This window comes from Triticum dicoccoides, chromosome 5B (assembly GCF_002162155.2).
Source record: "Triticum dicoccoides isolate Atlit2015 ecotype Zavitan chromosome 5B, WEW_v2.0, whole genome shotgun sequence".
Taxonomy (NCBI): domain Eukaryota; kingdom Viridiplantae; phylum Streptophyta; class Magnoliopsida; order Poales; family Poaceae; genus Triticum; species Triticum dicoccoides.
Window position 1 is genome coordinate 399,476,246 of NC_041389.1, and position 6,813 is coordinate 399,483,058.

A 6,813-nucleotide genomic window follows, 5' to 3' on the forward strand; every position below is an offset into this window, starting at 1 on the left:
CTCGGGCCCCGCGGGCCGCGGCGGCGAGTGGGACGGACGGCGGTGACGTGGCGGCGCGGGAGTGGCTGAGGCGGCGGAGGAGGTGACGTGGCGCGATCTGATCCGCCGGGGTGAGGTGTTCGGCGGACATGTCCGGCTCGGGCGGACGTGTCCGTCGGCGCGAGGAGAGCGGGGCTAGGGTTTCGTTTGTGAAAATGGACGGGGAGGACATTTTTATAGGTAGAAGGAGCTAGGAGAGTCCAAATGAGGAGCGGTTTTCGGCCATGCGATCGTGATCGAACGACCGAGAGCATGGAGGGGAGTTAGATGGGTTTTGGGCCACTTTGGAAGGGTGTTGGGCTGCAAAGAGAAAGGGGGGTTTCGGGCTACGCGGTTAACTGTTGGAGTACCAAACGACCTCCAAATGGCACGAAACTTGACAGGCGGTCTACCGGTGGTATAACAAGGCCACTTGACAAGCCTCGGGCCATTCCGAGAAAGTTTAACACCCGCACATGAAACAAGGTCTGAGAGGGGGCGACGGGCGCGCGCGAATGGTCCGGGCTCCGAACAGACAACAGACAGAACCGGGAGAAACCGAACGGATGCAAGTTTTGAAAAACATGCGGATGAAATGTAGATGATGACATGGAAAAATGCAACACGCAAACAAATGACATGGCAATGATGGCGAATAACTGGCAGACACCTGGCGCATCGGATCTGGGGCGTTACAACACTCCTCCACTAACAAGAGATCTCGTCCCGAGATCTTAGGACCAAGACGGAAGGGAAAAAGGGATGAGGTGAAACAAGAACTCAAGAGAAGAAGCAAAGAATAGAGAGCACTCGAGAAGAAGAGAGGAACGACGAGAATGACGAGAATCGAAAGCTCACGGAATCAGATAGACTATGAAACCACTCCGGTTAGAACGAGATAAGAAACGAATAAGACTGCAAGGATTTAAGCAGCACTCCGGCTGAAACATGGAAAGGAAAGAGCATGAGCTTCACCCAAAGAGATGGCACTTGACGAGATGAACAATGCAATGCCTCCTGAAGAATTGAATAAAAAGAACTTAGAAGGAAGGACTGAATGGATTTGAATATCTGAGAAGAAGAAAGAAATGCAAAACTCCAATTCAAAAGAATACGGAGAATTAATTGCACTTCGAGATGCGAGAAGAAAAGATACTTGAGCTCCTTCGATAATAATCTTGATGAACTCTTGAAGAATGAATTAAATCATAAAGAACCACCATGAAGAACTCCGGTGACAAAAGGATGATGAGTTAGAATGAAGGATGAAAGAATAAGATGAGCCTTGCGATGATTTAGATGGAGGTTCCTACGAAATGGCTGAGGAAAATTTGAACTCCGGAAAAGAAAAGATGAAAACACTTGGAACTAGAATTTATTCATCAAGAACAAACTCCAAAGGAAGGGATAACTCACTTTGAGGAAATAAGAATAAGATTTATTGTATGGTTATCCTTCATCAAATTAAATTGATGACAATCAATGGATTTTGCATATTACTTATTCTTCTTGAAAAGGATTGAGAAGTGACATATCACAAACTTGAGAAGGTCTTCATGAACCACCGGTAGGATTGGAAAGAAACGAATGGATTAAATGATAATCAAGGAAAAGAATCTTGAACGAACCACCGTAAGAAATGAAAATGACTGATGAAAGGAACTAAAGCACCGGGAAGAATTAGAAGAACAAATATGCTTGAGGGGGATTTAAATACAAGAGAACTGGAAGAACTCGAGCTGATTGAAGAACACTTGAACGAAGCACCAGGATAATTATAGAACGATACTGGAATGATGGCCTCCGGTGAAAAGAAACGGAAAACAACTCCTGACATACTCCGGATTGGTTAAGAAAAGAATATCTGACGAATGGAATAATTTGAGAGGATAACATGAAGCTAGAATCATGAATCTTCGGGAGAACGGGCAAGATTGAGAGGAAAAACTCTTCTTAGGTCTTCAATGACGACGGGAAAACACCACCAAAATTACTGAGATACTCCGGTAGAATGAAAAGCAAAGAGGTTGAGCCAACAACGAAAAGAATTTGAATTGATCTTGGAAAGGCATCTGACTGATGGGATCCATTCTTACGTCATATTTGAAAATAATTGAGAATAACTCTGAGGGAATTAGAAGAGTCAGGTAAGATCCTAGGAAAAGACCTGTGGGTTAGGGCCCACTGAAGAGATAACACTGTTGGAAAGGGATGCTGAATAGATAGATGAAGCACCGGAACAATTGAAATATTTGAATGAGGTGATAACCTCGAATTAATTCGAACACAAACGAATCTCCTGAGATGTCTTGAACACTTCGGAAGGATAAACTGGTGAGAGACGAACGAGCAGGGAAAACACTTGATCCGAGGGAAAGAATGTGATCAACCCGAAAAACACATGAATTGAGTCCACCGGAGAAGAGATGAAGAATGTCCACCAAGACGAGAATTCACCGATTGAAATGATTGAGGGAAGACTGAAGAACCTCCGTACGAATGAAAATTGATGCTCGAAAGAGACTGAGGCTCCAGGAAGAAGAGGGTGGGAGGGCGGGAAAACAACGGCAACTTGGAAGGGGGAAAACCGATGAATAACTTCAAGAGGAAACATCGGTTGAAAGAAAGCAAATACTTCGGACGAGTAGGATGGATACTCGATTATGGACTCCGGCTTCGAGAAGAAAAAAGGGAGGGCGGGTGGGAAAGAAAACAACTGAGGATTGAACTTGCAAAGATGAAGAGGGTCGAGTCAACTTGACGATAAATGCACCGAAGAAAAGAGAAGAGAGCCAACTACCGGAAAACCAACTGCGTGAACCTAAAGAAAAATTTGAAGGGGAAGAGAAGTATTTCAAAACACCTATGTCAAGATTCCTTACCAGAACGACGAAGGGGCTGAGGAGTAAAAAGAATTCCTACTCTCCGATATAACTAGACTCCGAAAACAATTTTCTTCTAGACTCAACAACGGCCAAACTACACGATCAATCAAGGGGGCTCCTAGGGTCGGTCGAGGCTCGGATACCAACTTGTCACGCCCAATATGCGACCCTATCCAAAAGGAACTCGAAGGTCCCACCAAGGATAGACCCGCATATTGAAACACTTTTGCAAGGTGGATATCATTACATCAACATTACATAAAAGATGGGGTTACATACATAAGGCACACAAAGCCACTCGAATACAACATCACAATACATAAGATCAACATCCGACTATGGATGAAACGCAAACAGAAACTCAAATGACATCCACCCTGCTAGCCCAGGCTGCCGACCTGGAACCTATCCCTGATCGAAGAAGAAGCAGAAGAAGCACTCCAAACAAGTAACATCGCTCTCGCGTCACGATCATCGCATAACCTGTACCTGCAACTATTGTTGTAGTAATCTGTGAGCCACGAGGACTCAGCAATCCCATTACCATGGGTATCAAGACTAGCAAAGCTTAATGGGAAAGGAAGGGGTAAAGTGGTGAGGTTGCAGCAGCGACTAAGCATATATGGTGGCTAACATACGCAAATAAGAGCGAGAAGAGAGTAAGCGGAACGGTCGTGAAGCTAGCAATGATAAAGAAGTGATACTGAACTCCTACTTACGTCAAACATAACCCAGAAACCGTGTTCACTTCCCGGACTCCGCCGAGAAGAGACCATCATGGCTACACACGCGGTTGATGCGTTTTAATTCGGATCTGGCGTCAAGTTATCTACAACCGGACATTAACAAATTCCCATCTGCCTATAACCGCAGGCACGGCTTTCGAAAGATTATACCCTGCAGGGGTGTCCCAACTTAGCCCATGATAAGCTCTCGCGATCAACGAAGGATATTCCTTCTCCCAGGAAGACCCGATCAGACTCGGAATCCCGGTTTACAAGACATTTTGACAATGGTAAAACAAGACCAGCAAAGCCGCACGATGCGCCGACAATCCCGATAGGAGCTGCGCATATCTCGTTCTCAGGGCAACACCGGATGAGACTAGCTACGAGTAAAACCAACCCTCAAGTTGCCCCGAGGTGGCCCCGCAGGCAGCTCAGTTCGGACCAACACTTAGACAAGCACGGGCCCGGGGGGGCTAAAATAAAGATGACCCTCGGGTTGGCCGACCCAAGGGAAAGATATAGGTGGTGGTGAGGCAAATGGTAAAACCAAGGTTGAGCCTTGCTGGAGGAGTTTTATTCAAAGCGAACTGTCAAGGGGGTCCCATAAATCACCCGACCGCGTAAGGAACGCAAAATCCGGGAACATAACACCGGTATGACGGAAACTAGGGCGGCAAGAGTGGAACAACACACCAGGCATAAGGCCGAGTCTTCCCCCCTTTACCAAGTATATAGATGCATTAATAATATAAGAGATATTGTGATATCCCAACAAAATCCTGTCCGCCATGGAGCAATCTTCAACTTCACCTGCAACTAGCAACGCTATAAGAGGGGCTGACCAAAAGCGGTAACATAGCCAAACAACGGTTTGCATAGGAAAGGTGTCAAAGGTTAGAGGTTCATGGCAATATGGGAGGTTCGATAAACAGGTGATAGGTAGCGCAGCAAAAGTGATAGAACGAAGCAACTAGCATAACAATGATAGTTGTGAGATCCAGGGTAGCGGTCATCTTGCCTGAAATCCCGCAAGGAAGAAGAACGAGTCCATGAAGAAGACGAACGGATGAAGCCGAACCAAGCGTAGACGAACGAATCCTCACGATCGCAACGAAACAGGAACTATCGAAAAGAAGCACACAACATGGTAAACACACCACACATGAACAAGGCATGATGCACAACAAGCATGATGCATGACAAAACTACATGAAGCTACCCATGGCAAGACATGATGCAAACAAGAGCAACACATCAAGACAAGTTTAAATGAGGTCGGAAACAACATATAACAATTCCGGTAAGTCCTCATATGCATATTTAGAAGTTGGTCCAGATCTGAATAAACTTATGTTCAAGTTGTTAAACAGCAAGTTAAGATGCACCAAGAAGATCTACACGAGATTCTAGTCAAGTTACATATAAAGTTCATTTAGTTCGGAGCTACGGCCTAGAAGATATGAGCAAGACAAGTTAAACATGGCATTGATGCAAAATGCATCCAAACATCAAACAAACACCTCAAAACAAGGATGAAACATGATAATATGAAACTACATGCAATTCTAAGCAAGTTTCATATAGAGCACACTCAAAACGGAGCAACGGTTCGACACACACACACTATACAAGTTATGGCAACAATCTGTCCAAAACAACAACTAGGCTTATTGCAAGCATCAAAACAACATGCTACAGCATCTCAACAAGAAAACAAAAGCCATGGGCATGATGTACAGGTAAAGCATTACAAAACATGAACACTGAGCTATCTCCAGAAATCACTAGAACATGCTCAAACACACATGGTAAGATTGCAAATAATAACAATTCAGACTTTGCAGAAAATAACATCAGGTTGCAATGTTTAGAGCTATCAAACAACATGTTACAGGAACTTATCATGGAAAACAAAGGCATGTCATGATACTAATAAATGCATAGAACAAGAGTCCCTTACCGACCATAAGCCAAAAAGGATCAGAAAATATGATGGCACCCATGTAAACATGGCAAGTTATAATACAGATTCATACATGGCAGAAACAGAATTATGAAGGCATGTAGATGAGCTTGTACCACTCACCACAGAGCAATACATGGCATGGCAAGGCAACCAACAGTAAGAAGGCATGTTTATGAAACAAACCAAGGCAAGAACAAGTTCATAGCATGCAAGGATCAACTACAACAACCTTGGCAAAATTGAATAACATGTAAACAATCTGCCAGGAAACATTTTGAAGCAAAAGTAGAGCACGAAAATGACATGCTAGTCTACTCCATAATTTCAACCAGGGGCATGAATGGATAGAGCATAACCATATGTTCAAAACATCCTTACTGAAGTATCTCAAAATATGCATGGATCTCTCTGTAGCATCAAGTTTACATGGCATCAAAATAACAGCAGAACAGGGACTAAAATCAGCAACATCACGATGCCTAGTTTGCATGCTTGTGCTAGTCACCACATTGATCAAAAAAATACAAGATAAGCACCTCTGTAAAGAAGACATAGCATAGATCAAAACACATGTAGACATCAACCTCATAGGATGCACACATCAATCATGGCAAAAATGACAAATGAGCATGTTCTGTTAACAGACAGCAGAAAACATAATGAAGCACTCATACAACGATGATTCAGGCATCAAGATGACCTCAAATGAATATGATGCAATGGAATGAAGTGATGTACTCATTGAGGCGAACAATTTGACATATTACATGCACAAAACGGAGCTACGGATGCAGAGATACAATGCGATGAACATGGCATGATTATGCAAAAATATCCGGGACTTAGTGGAATTTATGGGGAAGGGGAAAAGTCAACCTTCGCACGAAAAACGAGGCTCGCCGGAGAAGTTCGCCGGAGATGGCGAGGAAGGGCCCAGGGCAACCTCCTCCGACCGGATCTCGCCGGATCCGGCGCGGGGAAAGGCGGAGGAGGGAGGAGACGGAGGCGGCGGGGCGCGGGAGCGACCGGACAGAGGCGGGCCGGCGTGGCTCCGCTCGGTGCTCCCCGGTGGCGGAGGCGGCGTGGGGCCGGCGGCGCAGCTCGGCGGGGGAGCCGTGGCGGTGAATGGCACGGGGCCACGGGAGGCGACGGCGGCGGAGGATCCCGGCGGCGGGGCAGGGCGCCGGAGATGGCGGCGGAGCTCGGCGGGGGAGCC